Source organism: Uranotaenia lowii, chromosome 2, assembly GCF_029784155.1.
Source record: "Uranotaenia lowii strain MFRU-FL chromosome 2, ASM2978415v1, whole genome shotgun sequence".
Lineage (NCBI taxonomy): Eukaryota > Metazoa > Arthropoda > Insecta > Diptera > Culicidae > Uranotaenia > Uranotaenia lowii.
The window spans coordinates 265,416,796-265,433,928 of record NC_073692.1 but is presented as its reverse complement, the minus strand read 5'-3'; the positions used below and the strand labels follow the sequence as shown (position 1 = coordinate 265,433,928).

The following is a 17,133-nucleotide window of genomic DNA, read 5'->3' as shown; positions in this document are numbered from 1 at the left end:
ATCGAGCGAAAAAAAATATTTTCAATCAAACAATAATAAATTGACGTGTTAAATTGATTAAACTTGGTAGATGATCAAAAACTGCTGTTTAAAAATATGAAAACTCTCGTCAAATTTGGGATTTTAAATTACTCTGAACTACAACATTTTCGACTGAAGTGTTCGCAGTTTACAAAGATTCTTCTTAAGAATTTAATTTTTTTTAAACAAATTTCATTTATCGATTTTTAATTACTTCCTATGAACTATTTTAGCTGAAGGAACATATGAATATATCTATAAGGATGGTCATGAAAATTATGTTTTAATGAGCTTCAAAATGTCCCGCATTTTTTCGTGAAATGTCCCGCTTTTTCTGAAAGTATCTAGTAAGCCTAGTTTAAGCTTCAAAATACAAATGAAATTTTACCTTCACACATTCTCCAAGGCCCTCCCACTATTTCCACTTTCATTTTTTCTTTAAAGTTAGCCATTTGAAAGAGTTCCTTTCTATTTTTCCAATACGGGCCTTTAAGGGGGGGGGGGGGATGGGTCTGATTTTCGTTCTGATTTTCGTGAAACGTTTTTGCTGGCAATCGTAAAAGAATACCAATAAGTTCAATAAAATCGTTTAGGATAATACGACATCGATGATTAGACTAGTATTTAAGGAGACTTCAAAATGCTGATCTATTTTTAGATCATCGATGACGTGTTCTACGATTTAAAAGATTTTAGTTATAGAAATATACGATTTGCTTTTGGTTTAATGCCTTTGAAACAAATCCACTTGAATTTATATATTCCAGATAGCGTCGAGGAACCATCATGAGCTGCAGATCGTATCGTCAGGGGATCAAGTCCAGGTACTAACAATAACTTCATGAACGTTGAAAAAAAATCAGCAATCAGGAAAATAATAAATTTGTACAATATAAACTTGAATTTGACAGCAAAAAACTAACTTATTTGAAATAATCTTATTTTTATTACTTTTGGGGATGAATAAACCAATTGGTTTAAAATGCAAAAAAAAATTATAATCTTATTTTTATTCAACTGACGAAAAATGAGAGCCCTGAAATCAAGTCGCAAAAGACGACCAAATAAGTCGCCAAACTTTCCATATTGTAACGAAAAATGTCGTATATTACAACCTCAATCATCTATATGATGGTGTAAATTGTCATAGTATATTCCAAAAAGGATCAGGGTAGTCGTAAATGATGCGCATGACAAGTCGTGCAAATCGTAATTTAATACAATCCAAATCAAGAATATGTTTGCTAATGTACTTATATGGCCTCCAAGATGATACGTATATACTGGTTTTGCTACATTATATACGATATGTTTAAACGTATATTTGCATGTATATTTGCGTTGCAAATTCGAAATACCCACCAAATGGTTGTCTGGGTTTTTACTATCAGAAAAAAAATTTCAAATGCAAACCAAATTTTGCCTGTTTGATACTCAATTAATAGACTTTCAAACGCAGAAAACAGTTTTCAAAAATACAAACCATAGGCTTAGTTATTGATGATAATGTGAAAAAAATTATGGTTTGCCTAAGTTACCCCGGTGATCAATGTTACCCCGTTTTACGGTACACCAGTTATCAATGATCAATTTTACTTAAAATCGATTATTTTCTAAATTTTCACACGACAAATCACTAAATCAGAGCTGATAGACAGAATCTGGCAAATAATTCGAATTCAGGACGTCAAAATCTTCCAAAAACAGTTATCAATAGGCACCAAAAATGCTGTTCCCTGGTGTAATCCACAAAACTAAACACAGAACTTTTGATTACTTAATGATACTAAGTTTGTATAATTTGGTCCAGTTGTTTCTGACATAAAGAGTGACGAAATTCGGTTAAATGTGAAACAAAGTTCATGTTTTGTTGAAAATGCTCTTCAATTAGGCCTGAACAAATCTGATATCCATCTTTTGTCACTTGGGGTTGCAACATCACGAGGGAATCATAATTAGTCAAAATTTTCAATAAATTGGAACAAATAAGACAAAAGTTTGCATACAAAATATTTGCATACAATATACCATACATACAGTTGAATTCATAAAAGATTGAAATCGTGTGAGGCAACAGACTCGCTTCCAAATTTGACCAGCTGCCATTTTTATCTGGGTTGTTATTTTTTCATGAAATTTTCACAAAATTTAGATCAACAATCCAACTAACACTTCACATTATTTGAAAACTGTACTAAAAAAGATACAGCTATCTCGTGATAAAAGGAAATTTGAGATTGCTTCACAAAATTCGCTGTATTTAGACAATTTTCATTAAAAATACTCGAAATTTTGAAATAATGTATAAGTGTTTATTCTATTACCTGGCCGAGCTTCATCATTATCGGAACCGGTTTAAAAATGAGGTTTATTATTGTCCATTTTTTAGTTGGATAGTTGTACTAAATTTTGTGAAAATTTCATGAAAAAATATCAACTCAGACAGAAATGGCAGCTGGTCAAAGTTGGAAGCGAGTGCGCTGCCGCACACGATTTCATTCTTATTTTAACGCAACTGTACATTGCGTAAAATAAAAAAAAATCTAGTTATTTTTGATCGAAAATTTTGAAAAAAAATCGAATACAAAACGTGATACAATTCCCATCTTCTACCGTTTTATTTTCGATATTAAAAACTGTTTAAATTTCCGAAGAGTTTGTCAAATTTTTCAATAAAACATTTATATTTTATTTATCCTCCCCTATCGAGCTTTTCGAAAAAATCGAAGGAGGGATGACAAAAGAAGAACACCATATTTGTTCTGGCCTTATGGAAAAACATGTTCTGACGAACATCGTGTTATTAATGAATGAATCGAGAAAATGTGTTTACTCGAATTAGATTAATTTGTTCCGCATTTTTTCATTCCTATTTGGAGTTTTTTTCCACACAGTCTAAAAAATAATAATACGCAGTCTTGGCTAAAATAATCAAATAATCTGCATTAATTTATTTTCATCGATACAACCATTGCATCGACACACCAATAACATGAGATATTAGTTGGAATTTACTGGAAGAATTTTTTAATGGTAAAGTTTATAATCTTCGACCTGGTTTTCAACATTTAATTAGGGAACCAGTAAAATCGATGTGATGTGAAATATAAACTATAATTTTATAACTTGACAAATTTTGGTTGAAGACATTACAGAAGCATTGGTGGAACCTGATCAAGGCATTAAAATGCTTTTAACGCCTAATTGAAAAAAAAAAAAATTTATTCAAAAGCTTCAAATGGTAGAACAATTTGATTACGTTCCTTGACACACAAATCAGAGGATGACGGAGGAAAGACTCATTAAATTCGACACTGGATTATTTTTAGTTGAGTTTCGCTCAAGCATTAGTGAGCAGGATAATAGTTTTGAAACATTCAACTATTGTCACCCTGTAAATGTTAAAACTTTATCATTTTATGATGTCGTAAAACATTACCTAGTATGAGGGTTTGACCTCCTAGAAACTTTACATTGGTGATAATAATTTATACAAAAAAACTGAAAAAAGAAATCAAAATCCAAAGGTTATACAAAATCAAACTTTAAATGCAGTGTTCCAATCTGATATACTTCAGTTAGAAATTAAATATAGAACAACTACAAGCACGAACTTAAACATATTATTGAAGCAAAACTGTAGAAATTATAGGCCTTTATCTCCTCCTATGATAGGTAGTCCTATCTAATACTGCGAGAAAGCAAGAGCAGAAACTTCAAACGCGTTTTTCTCGAAAGCACATTTTTAAAGTCCGTGGACATCGTCATTTGAAAACTACTTCACCGATTCTTTTTAAATTTGGAACATATTTTCTACATATAAAATACCAGACCCCAACGTTTTTTTTTTTTACTTTGGGGAGATTTTACAGATAAAAAATGGCGGATTTTTTCGTGAAAAATCGTAGTTTTTACTTCAAACAGCCACAAAAATTGCATAAAATTTTTTTTAAGTTAAATAAAATCGATGGGGTCCAGAGGATTGGTCGATCCTAAATCGATCTTTGCGAGATCGATCTTTTGAACTCAATTTTTCGATTTTTTGGATCGATTCTTCAGCCTTGGAATAATCGATTTAATCGGTTTATTTTCGATCCGATCTTTCGATCTTTTGAATTTTTTTTTCTTATTCCGAAAATGTTGAGATTCAGTTTAATGCAGAATTTTGATACCAGCAGCATCCTAAACATTGCTTTTCTTAATAGGTGCTTCCATGCCAATACAATCGAGACCGACTTAATAGATGGCGTTTTTTACCTCTACACTCTTGGGGAAAACCAGAAAGTAATCGAAAGTTCCATAGAACGGCCACTTGAAAGCTTGCTCAGCTTTAAATCAAGCATCCATAATCTATAGCTCAGCTGAAAATTTTTATTCTTATCGAAATTTTCGAGTTTAATAGTCGAAATTCGGTAGATGGCAGCATTTAAATGAGACAACATACAAAAAGTAGTTTATATCTACATTTGAATTATTACATTCCTCAAACTAATATTTTTTATCGAGTTTTGATCACCGCTGGTTGTTGTTTAATTTTTGGGTTGATACTTCTTGGTGAAGAAGCAACCCAAAAGATTAATTAATTAAAATTTTTAATATTCCTCCGAATCTTAATTATACTTGGTAAATTTAGATACTTAAATAATCGAACTTGAGCCTTCCAGATGATAGCTGGACACGTTATCTTTGTACCATGACCTGTGGCTGAATAAAACCCTGTATCCTTTTCAAAATTTGCATTTCACCAAGTGAACTAACTTAAAACTTTTGAATTGTTTAAATCAATCAAGTTACAATATTTAAACTCATTTCTTTCTAATGCGCTTAAAATTTTACTGGAAAGTACATCGTATGGAGAAATGCATATATTTATTCTGTTTTTGATTTGTCATACACTCAGCTAAAGTCATGAAAAGTTAAACATTCTGATGTTGAATTTGAAAACATATTTTAATCGCTCGTACATTTAATATTCCAATGTATAAGCTTTCCTATCGTTTTCACTATTTACTTTAGCATAAAGCAGCCCTCAGGCAGCACTAATAACAAAAATTTGATAGATGGATCTTTTAGAGATCGATCCTTTGGCTTCGATTTTTTAGGTGGATCGTTCCTGGAACTATTCAGCTGAATCGATCTTGGGAATCGATCTTTTCCAGAAGATCGAACAATCCTAGTCCAGATAAACATATATTAAAAATATTTTGCTCTGATTTTTTTACTTCAGATGATTCTGTGCTGAGATACATTGTCCACCGCAAATCCTGTTTTCTAAAAGGCATCCTCGAAAGTGCTCCGTCACCGGCTCATTTTTCAATATTTTTCTACAAAAAAATTACTAAATGTTCTTTTAACAATGCTTTGTATAATGCAAAAAAATTGAATACATTTGTTTGAACGATAGCTCTAAAACAAAATCCTGAAAATGATGTTTTTTTACCCGTTAGACCCCCCTCACCCCCTAAACTTCAATCGTCAAAGATTAAGTGTGTTAATAAAACAAAATAATTGCTGATGATAACCTGAATTTTTGCAAATATTGAAAAACCTAAATTTTTTGTTTGCATAAATGGAAATGAACAATTTTTTTTTTTCAAAAATTCAATTCGTTAATATATTAGAATTATGATTTGAATATGCGAGTTTGCACTGCACCGAAAAATTGGTGAAGGTAACGGGACCTTTCGTTTTCGGTAACACGCTCGAGAATTTTTTGTTGCCAAAATCGAACAGTATTTTTCTTCAACTTTCAATAACAAATCATTGTTATTGTTTTTAATTTTTTTTTTTAATTTTTTTTGTGTTTTTTTTTTAAATAAAAACATGATAGAATGTTTTAGACACATTTAGAATTTTATTTGTTATGATTACAATGTTTGTTTTTTTTTTATCATATTTGTTGTTTTTGTCATTTTGCATCATTTTTTTTTTTGATATTTTTCGTCATTTATATTCTTTTGTTTGTGTTGGTTTTGTGTGTTTTTGATTTTTTTAAGTTTTTCGTCATTTTTGAGTTTTCTTTTATATTTTTTTAAATTTTTTTGTTATTGTTTTTTTTTATATATTCTATTAACATTCAAGAACGTATTAACGTATTTATGGTGTTTGTCTTAATTATATTGGCTTTGAAAATAGATTTTTCTTTATTGCATTTAATTCACTAACCAGAAAAATTAATAATCAAAAACCATCCTTACAATAAGCAACCATATATCTATCACCCACTCGGTAGAATATGATATTTCAATTAAAAACGAACATTCTGTAAAATTGTACTTGTTGAAATAAAAAAAAATTGCAGCTTTGGTTTTCATAAAAAGGTTTTCTTTTGGGGGCTAATATAACAATAACTTTTGAATTGCAATTCACGTTCTGAAATTTAGCCATTTTGGATTGAAAAAGTATCGTACTGATAGATCGATTGCCAAAAAAGAGAAAATTCATTCATTTAAGTCGGGAAACTATTAGATTATTTTATAGTTTCTTGCTAAAATCACTTAGCCCTTGTATCTTTCAACATAAAGAGTCATTGAAAATATTTTCCACTTATTAATTTTTTCAAAAGAATTCTTCACAGTAACTATGAAATTATATGGAAGAAATAATTAGAAAAACATTTTCCCTTGTTTGGTTCATACGTGTCACTGTTAGTTGATTTACTTGCCTTTCAGATGACGATATCAAGATTGGATTTCACAACAATCTGCAATTCATAATTTATCAAAAATCTAAGTTATTTTGAATCACATATTAAAGAATTTGTTTTAATCTGCATTCATATTGACCACCGTGTAATGTTGTCCAATAAATTCTCTCATCACACACAACTTATCTTTTACTCTTCAACACTTGAACTTTTGTATCGACGTATGGATCTCCTGGCATTTTCGATCATGATCTTAAAATTAATCAACAGCAAAATTGATTGCTGAGCACTTACGAAACTTGTTACAACATTCTACTTAAAATGATTCACTAATTTAGACAAATCATTTCGGTTTTCGCTCAAGATGTATCTTAAGTGAGCATAATCCACTCGAATTCGCTAATGAACTCAACGGCCACACAAACCCCCATCAGAATCAATCAACTGCACACGCCGGCCTCTAGTTGTTAATTCAGCTTAAGTGTACGATACCACCCAACTACACGGAGATGCACTCTGGCTTCAGAAAAGTTTGCTTGAGCCGATTCCGGATACTGTTACTGAAACTGCGGCCGAGACTTCGAAGCGAGCAAAAAACCAAACCGTTTGGCTTCACCGAGATCCAACACGCTACTGAACAACCGCCGGCAACGGAAGAACAGCTTGGTCTGAAGCTTTGGTTGTCCTCCTATTCTTAGCGAAACGCGTTCCCTGCCTAGCCGACTGGCAAATGAGACATTGAACCTGCTCCTGCTGATCCAATTCCGGGACTGGTTTCGGTTCTGTAAATTTTATCTTCCACATCCTTGCATGGTAGTCAGTAAGTGTTGTTGGGTGTCCTCCTTTTGCAGCCACCCATCGACAAACACCCTCCATCGCTATCATCTTCATCCGGAAACGAAAGCCCGCCGCCGCCGCCGCGTTTGTCAACATGCAACGGAATTATTCCGTCAGGCAGACGCGACCTACGCCAAGCAAAGTGCTCGCCAAACGGATGAATTCCGGTAGGAACCTATCTTCAATAGAAATGCTTTCACTGCCGCCTGCCTTCGCCATTAGGTTTCCAACCATCGGAAATGCCATTTCTGCGCATGACCCTCGCCGGAGATGTGATGAATGGAAATGAACAATGTTTGTTTACAACTTAGCACTACGGGCCGGTTGGAGGGGAAATTTTGTTAGTCAACAAAAGTGCCGAAGCTTTGTTTATCCGAACGAGCACGTGGTCAGCGGTTCGTAACATTCAATAGGTTTCAGTTGTTAGAATGATGGCAAATATTTGTTTCGTTTAATACCTTTTTGTATTTATGATTGCTGATAGTGATCTTTTCTGTGAGGTATTTATAGAGTTGAATTTGTCACCAAAGTGTTCTTTTAGCACTGATGATCAGTGCTTTTAGTATCAGGGCCCCATATTTTTAAATTTACGAAAACTATCCTCCGGTGTAGTTTTTTATTAATTGATCCGAAAAAATAGAATATAATATGATTTTTCGTTAAAGTGTAAAGCTTGTAAATGTAATAACATCAAGTAAAGTGAGATAAAGTAGAAGTTTGATAAATATATGATTTTCTTAGCTTAGCTTGATTGACTACTCACATCCACCTTAAATCGTAAAACCCGAAATACATGATTAAAGTAAATGTATGCATCACTTCTTCCAAATCAAATTATGATAACAATCACTTCGAGTTCGACGATCGTAGAACAAGTTCCACATTTTCAATGGTTGATACTCCGTTAATGGCCAAGGCCATGAGTACTGTTCAGAGGTCAAATAAATGGTACTTGGGATTAGCAGCTCATTCACACTGCACAAAACTGATGCTCTCCCTTTGAACGTCAATAATGGCGCCAGCCAAGTCCTAGCAATCAATGGATAGATTGAAAAAAAGGATGATCTATTTCATAGAACATTGAATTTTTTCGGTGGTGCCCAATTTCCTTAAATTCTAACAAACTGTCCGGATAATCTCGATGCAATTACTTTGGTCTTTGGTACATATTCGATATTTGGAGTTAATTTTTGCTCCTTTTCCCAAACAAAGCCAGTGGCTCAATTGTAACTCGCGGTTGCTCAGCGGGTGGGTGGTTTGTTCATGATTTCAGATTTGTGGGTGGAATTGGTGGAACTCAGGGTCGTATATGGAATGGGTAGCACGGACTACTTCCTCAAGTATTCCGAATAATATATACGAAGAAACTGAATTAGGGATGCTTGTGATGCGGGATAGATGACCAGGGCCACATGGCGAGTGGTACCTCGCCGGTTCAAACTATTAATCATCAAACTGTTAAAGAATCTGCAAGAGATCGATTTGGAGAGAACAGTGTGGTGGACGCTTTAGGACCCAAACGCAATCACGGACAGATATTGTGTAAAAGGATTAAAATTATCTACCAAGACAGAAATCCTAACGGAATCAATTTTACATTATTAGGGGTTTATTTATGTAGATGTTCCCTACCGCCGTCACTGATATTTCTAATACTTGCGGTTAGCTTAGCACACTTGGCCGGATGATAAAATTTTTGGCCTTCCGTTGAATCCGGGACATGAATTCGTAGTTTTGGTGAACTGCATTGCAGGGCGGATGTTTTCGGTCCCATTTCAATTATCAAAGGCTCTTGTCCGGCGTCCCGGAAGAGCCCACGATCAGCAGTTTGAGGTTACCAGTCGAGGCGTCCTTCGCAAAGCCAGAGTGGTAAATCGATCGGATATAAGATATTCCGATCGCTTTCTTCTGTCCGGATTAGTTTTCGGCTGCGTCTTGTGATATTAAGCGAAAAATACAAATAGGCCCCTTGGTTATGATATCTGTGATGTCTTTTTAATATGCGCGTGTTTTACAAATTTTTGTTTGTGTTTTTCATATAGCAATTTACCTTATTAGCAATTTACCTTATTAGTCTTTGTACTTTTAACCACCTTTTCATCTAATTTAACGTTAATGCATTAAGTTTTAATATGTTACACTAATCTTACAACATTAATACTAACCGTAGTTTATATTTAGTTTTTAACACTTTTTTGGTTTTCAATATTCTTTGTTAATTTGTATGGTTTAATATTTCCTTACTTTATCTGTAAAAAGTACAATAAGTTTTAAAACATTTACACCACATATTTTTGACTAAATTAAACTAATTTTACACGACGCACACTTCTTTTCTCCAAACCGGTCACAGGCAGAAAGAAGGCTATGCATGTTGATAATACTTCCTGGCGGTGGCACCAGGAGTCTATCCGACGCCCATGAGCATCTCTCGCGAGAGAAGTGGCTGAGTACTTGGTTAAGGCTGGATTTCGGTGTAAAGGAAGGAATCCCTGAGAGCACTTGAGCGCAGACACCAGATACCCAGACTGACCACTGAAGGCTGATTTTGGCGCTTGTTCCGCAGCGCTATCTACGGGTTATCGTGAAACTAACGGCAACATACACAAAAGGAAAAATCTCGATATATCACACACACATTTGCATTGTGCTATTTGTTTTTTTAACATCTAGCGATGAACACGGTCGTTTTTGATTACCTACTTTTGATAGAAAAAAATAACACGATATATTTCGAAAACCAATAAAGAACTGTTTTTGAATTGGCGCACATTAACCAAATGTGGATAAAATTCAACCATAAAGCTTATAAAAAATAACTTAAACTTCGACAGAAATGAAATTTGAATGAAAACTTGAGATTTTCTTCACCACTTCCTTATTGTGTTGTGGTAGAAAAATAACCATTTTATGGACATCTTTGGCTTCATTTGTGAAGATCACTTTCAACTGCAAGATTTCGTTAACCCTGAAACCTCTGTCAAGGGTAAGTTCAAGTTTCCCGAGTAGAATAATATTGTGACAAACCCAATGATTTGTAAATAGTTATAAAACGATCTAGGACTTGTTGAGAAAACGACAAATCTAGCGTAACATTTCAAAAGGGCGAAACTAGCAGTTTGCTCGAAACGAGAAAAACGCGTTTGAAAATTCGGAACACCTTTTCAAATCCTATTTAAAACATCGACCACTTTTGGTTAAACAACATTATAAAATGTGCATTATATTCCCTTATTGTTCGATGGTTATCAAGAACTTTAATTTTTTTCGCTTAATTTCAGAGATTTTCGAGTTTCGCCCTTTTATTGTTTTTGATTCCAGTTACGCTTGCAAGTTTCGCCCAATTGATCGGCCGTTTTTGTTTTGGTTTTGAAGTTTCGCCCATTCGTCCTACACGCAAAAACTAATTAGGCCGTTTTGTCACATACGGTCAACTCAGTTACGCCTATTGGCCCTACACGAATAGAATAATTCACTCCATTTTGAATAGGCGTAACTTCATGTTCCAACGAAAATGCATGAACAGGAAGTTTCGCCCAATTGAATTTTCTCAATTTTTTGAAAGTTTTAAGTAATTTTAAAACGCAACCGCGTTTAATAGGTAAAGTGCATCCGCGTGCATCCGGAATGACCGTTAACTCGATTTGTTTACATTTGGCAGTTTCGCCCTTTTTAAATGTTACGCTAGAAATGACATCGTAAACCATTCCACTGATTGTATATTGCAAAACTACAGTATATTGAATGTGGCTTTAAATTATATTACTGTTTAGAACTGTTAAATCAGTTGAATGGACGAGATTCTTACACAATTTTGTTGAACAATCTGTTTCCGTTAAAGTTTCTCAAAACCCTCACCTAGCCAAATTGCCGCATTTATAGAGGTTTACAAAAACTGAATAAAACAAAAGTAGAGGTGATATTTACAAAATTTGTAAAGTAATGTTTTGTTAACAGAAGAAGCTTAATGAAAATCGCAACAACGAAATATACCATTAAGTCACCATCTACAACAAAAAACCGGTTTCAGAATTTTTTCTCCAATAAATCCTAAAACTTCCCTTTCTATGAAAAATTTAGTCACATTCGAGAAATGTCTTAGTTTCAAAATATCTAACTAAACTTGGATATCAAACTAGCCCTTTTACCGCCCACTGGAAGAGGCAGTTGAGGAAAAAATATTTTTGGCTTCGAGATGATGCATTTTCCTGCAAATTTAGTACAATTTCTAACAAAGTGCGTTGGTTGACATAATGATGATTCTTGACAAACAATCACAATTATCCGAGTGTGTTTAGTAAGAATAGCTAAGCTTTTCCTGTTCTGTTGTTAAGTTATTTTTTCATTATTATTTTTATGGTTAAATTTCGAACCATTTTTTGAATATCGCACGTGTAATTGATTTTATGCATGGGTAAAATAAAACAAACGTGAATTCGTCACATCAAAATCAAAACATTAAATGAATTCACTCACACAGACATACGATATTTGACATTCCATAAAACGACAAGAAAATAAAAATGATTTTCGTTTGCATCAAGATAGTACTGTTCTTTTACCATTCAAAATTCGTTTTGGTGGTGTGGAAAAGCATTGAAATCGATAAATAAGTTTAGTTACAGCGAAATTATTTCTTATTTACTGGGCATCGGTTAAGAAACATTAAATTGACCCTTATTCAAAATTATAGTTTTTTGAAGAAAGGATTCATTTAGTAAACAAATTACTTTCGAAACATGGTTTTAACAAAACTTTGAATCTAAGAATTTGGTTGAATGTCAAAGGTGAAAAAATTTCGGAAGCAAAGAGAAATGGATTTGAAACATACATTTTGAACTATTCCTAAATCAGTGCAGTTTTTCAACAGTTTTTTTTTCGAATGAAAGATTTTTAAGTTGACATTTCTCACGCGCAGTTGCTCTCGTGTACGGATTAAGATGGGGAAAAAGTCTAAAAACATGGTCGCTTAATTTTCCAGTCCAGTCTAGAATTATGTTGAAATCTCGCGTGAGCTTTCATTACGTCGTATGAAACAAAATGTAAACAAACAGTTTCATTACGAAAAAAAAACAAAAATTAACTTAAACTAGCAGCAACTTCTTTCCATTTAGAATATTTGTAGCCTGGACAACATATTCTATATGTGAAATACAAATTTTAAAGTTGTTTTGATAACTTTTGAAGCATTTTTCTGTGAATTTTCAAGATCTTTGATACGGCGTAGTGAAAGCTCACGCGAGATGGTCATTACAGTTGTTTTTTGACATTTCTCACGCACATTTGAGCAGGGAAAAATACCCGGTCGACAAACACGGTCGTTTCTGAGGTTATTTTTCCAAAAAATTATAAGTTTTAGTGAAACTACCAGCATTATGTCACGAACACTTCCAGCGGCAAATAGGATTTAAGATCTTATCAATGCATTCATCACATTTAAATATTATTCAATAAATGTCAGTAACTTATTTCACTCCTCGAACCTATCTAGGTACGAGTCAAGAAACAGTTAAGATAAATTAGAAATCAAGTTTTTCAAGGAGTTATATATAGTTTGTCTTTTTGGTCGCAGTAAACCTTTCAGATTAAGACGAACAATTCCGAACTCAATGAATTACTTATAACAGACATTATAATTTTCATACTGTTACTCAGCCGGATAAATTAATTTTGAAATCAAAACTGAATCTCAAAATTAATTGGATCTGAACTAAGGACCACTATAACGTTACGTTTGTTTTTTTTCCATCTCAGTCGATCAACATCAATCTCTTATTATGATACAGTAAATTAAAGTAAATAATTAACATTGAAGACAAAAACGATAGTGAAAATATTTGAGATAGAATTTCAAATACTAATAGGTGATTCAATCAAGACGGTTGCCATTTGGCTTGTTAATTATCAAGTGTAATTTTTTTCTTGGTGAAGCACAGTAGTTTCACGATGCCCCGACAGATGGCGTATGATTCTGGGCGACTTGTAGTTGTATGGATTCAAGCGCCACTAATCAGTCTGGGTATCTGGTGTCTGCGCCTTGAGTGTCGTTGGCTTTGACATTTCGGAATTGAGGTCAAAATTTTCAATGTGTCGAAGACACATTTTAAATAGATAACGAAGGGTTACACAATGAAAAACAGGTACTAAATAAATATTGCTAATAGAAAAAGATATTAATGAAGTTTCCAATTTTATTTATCTGCTTTTTCTACACCCCAAAAATTAGAAAACTAGCTACACTCTGTTTTATGTGACTTGGAAGCAGGGGTGTCAGGTGTCCTGATTTTTCAGGATTTGTCCTAATTTTCGAGGAATTTTTCAAAAACGCTTAAATTGTCCTGATTTTTAGCCCTGAAAACGTCCTGATTTGTCCTGATTTAAAAAAAAATATCTTTATTATCACTAGATTTATTGTTAAATGAAGAGAACATCAAATAAATTTCTTTAATAAAATAGTTGAACCAATGATAATCTTTGGTTCAAGTGATATTTAAATGGTGTTTTTCGATATTAACTGCAGGCCAGCCAAGGTTATTCTCGCTTCAGTTGCATAATTCAAGGCGTCTTCACCACTTTTTTCGCCTTTAGTTATGCAATCTAAGCACACTGCTTGTTAATTTCATCAATTTAGTGGTGTCCTGAAAAATCCTGATTTTTTCTTCGCGGTGTCCTGTTTTTCGGCAAAACGACCTGGCACCTCTGCTTGGTAGTCAAATTTGGGTTGCTTATGTTCTGAGTGTTCTCAAATATTGACAACCAAAATCGCCACTAGATGGTGCTGTTTTGAGGCCAATTTAAAGATTTTAAAATGGCCAACCATTTCAATTCTTACACACGGATTCGACACATTTTTATTCGGGGTCCGTTCTCTGGTTCTCGGAGCTATCACATCAATTCTGACCGAAAAAAATTCTAAAGGAGATGGGTTGTGTTTAACACGTCAAATCTCTGAATTCGCCCAACCTTACACAGCAATTTTTTTTTGCTGGTTCTGCTGGTTTTTGTCCCGCTGACTTTACAGCAAAATTTACAGTAATATGAATTGCTGGAAAAATCAGCAAACATAAATGCCGGTTTCAGCAATGCAAATTGCTGAAAATCAGCGATCCAGATTGCTGGAAACTAGCTTGTTCTTTCCAAGCATTCGGCTGTATTTGGTTCAAATTTATATTTAAATTTTAAATTAAATTTTGAATACTGGCTGTGCATATGATAAGCAATAAATAAAAATTATGTTCTTCTATTCTGCAATAATTTATGTATTTATATACAGAACCCTTTTTCTAAACAATATAAAGGGTGTCCACGATGAAATTGCCACACTATGAAATTGCTCTAACTTTTCACCGCTGGGTAGAATTTAATGAAAATTTGGGTGGATTTAGTTCCTAGTGCATTGTTTACATCCTGCAAGTTTTGAAGTCATGTGATCAAAACTCGCGGAAATGGAGTCGAAAGAACAGCTCGTGCATGCAAAAAGTTCTTGCACATTCATCTCGAGAACGAGGATCTCTCGCATCGTTCCATCGCTAAAACGTTGGGAATCGCTAATTCGATGTCGCGAGTGATTAAGCGGTTCGAGGAACGATTTACCACCGATCGGAAGCCCAGAAGCGAGGGAAAAAGTATTCCGTACAACACCAAAAATCACAATGGCGTAGTGGCTAAGAGGCTGCACCTAAGCCGAAGTTTTATCCAGAAAGTTAAAACTAAGGCTGGGCTTCGAACGTTCAAGGTACAAAAGGCCGTTAATCACGACGAGAAGCAGAATAGGTCCGCCCGTGCCAGGAAGTTGTACCTCAACATGCTCACGAAAGTTGAATGCTGCATTATGGACGACGAAACATATGTGAAGGCCCCCTGCAACCTGTTTTTCACTGCCAAGCAAAGTTCAGCGTTCCGGAGAATGTCCAAATTTGCGAATTAATTGCTGATTTGGCAAGCCATTCTGCACGTGCGGGAAGCGGAGTGCAGCTTTCGTGGCCCAGGACACGATGAACGGACAGGCAGGTGTACATGAAAGAGTGCCTCCAGAAGCGGCTGCTTCCTCTCCTGAAGGCCCACAACGTCCCAACAATCTTCTGTCCAGATTTGGCCTAATATCACTACTCCAAGGACGTACTGAAGTGGTGTGGACAAAAAGGTCATTTTCGTGCCGAAAATGTTCAACACTCCGGAGCTCCGTCCTATCGAGAAGTACTGGGCGATTATGAAGCAGCACCTTCTGAAACGACCTAAGGTAGTGTAGACAATCAAGAAACTGAAAAAAGTATGGATTTACATGCCAAAAAACCGTTGATTCACAGGTTGTGCAGAAGCTTATGGCCGAGGCTAAGGCCAAGGTGCCGGAATTTGCGTATGGACTGTAAATAAAATACGATTATAATGATAAAATGAAGTTTAATAGTTATTTTCAATCCCTGAAAATTTGATGGCAATCGGATGAAAACTCGAATTTCGTGAATCAATTTTGTGTGTGGCAATTTCATCGTGGACACCTTTTATCGTAAGAAAACACATCTTACAGTCCTAATAAATCATTCGAAAACGCAAGTTTCGAATTTTTAATAGCAAAATATTTAATTTGATATTTTGCTAGAGCATCTGTTTTTTAAACTTGTTTTGAAAAGATTCTAAACTCTTTATTCCATATGTTTCATACTGAATTTTTTTTATCACGAATTTTCGTAACTTTAACCTATATTCTGAAAATTCTTACGCGAATGAGCCGCAGAAAACGTATCGTATCGTTGCTGTGTACCTACACTGTAGGTCCTACAGGAACATTTTACATTCTTTATTTTATTTTCTTACCTGTTTATCAATCAGCACTTTTCTGTGCTAAAATTTTTTTTCAATTTGTTTTATTTCTATTTTCTCTTTTCTTTCCACAGCATGGGGAATAGACTTGGAGTCGATTTGGGGTCTTTTATGAATTTGTCAAAACCTGGGCTCTAAAAAGCTTCGTTTTGGTTCAAAACTCATCCATGATTATTTGCAGAATTTTTAAGTAACGTGTACATCAGTAAATTAGAACTTTGAGGTTTGTATGGGACAATTGAATATTCTGTACTGAAAAATCAATATCATTTTGTTTTTTTTTCTAAGGAACCGAGCCTTACGGGTTTTGTGCTAATTTATGAATTCTCCTGAGGAAATTTTCCGCTGAACAACTTTGTCAAAGAACTTTACTTCGAAACTTATCAAGCAAAAAAGTTATCAGCTGTTTAACAGGTGTATGGCTCTTGGCATTGAAAAACTGTAAATTCAATTGACATCACTTTATATCTATGAGGGAAGAATGACTTTAAGAAGTTAAAATCCATCAAAAAAAAAAAGACTACTTTCTATGGAATATTTCACGAGGCACAAGTGGTGATGTCAATTAAATTTTGGAGCCCGCACTACCTGCTAATTTTCACCATTTTTCATTTCATCTGACGTTCTATCCATTTATAAAAATTCATTATTTTTAGATGTGCCTACTAAAAAGGACATCGCTTTTCACCTATAAGACCGGTTAATAAATAATACCAGCCCCGTGTTCAGATGTTTTGAAAGGTCTTCCGTTCTAAACTCATTGACGTATATTTTGGAGTGTTTTTAACACGCACATGAACTCTAGATTT

The 17,133-nt window shown here is 34.2% G+C and overlaps 1 protein-coding gene across 2 annotated transcripts in view; it reads right to left on the bottom strand.

Moving 5' to 3' along the window:
• LOC129745445 (neuropeptide CCHamide-1 receptor-like) overlaps nucleotides 1-7,421 on the bottom strand; it is a 241,547-nt gene extending 234,126 nt beyond the window's left edge. For both annotated transcript variants that reach the window (XM_055738530.1, XM_055738531.1), the window contains exon 1: nucleotides 6,962-7,421. The gene's annotated coding sequence lies outside the window, so the exon portion shown is untranslated. The remainder of the gene's footprint in view (nucleotides 1-6,961) is intronic.
• Between the last annotated feature and the right edge of the window lie 9,712 nt (nucleotides 7,422-17,133).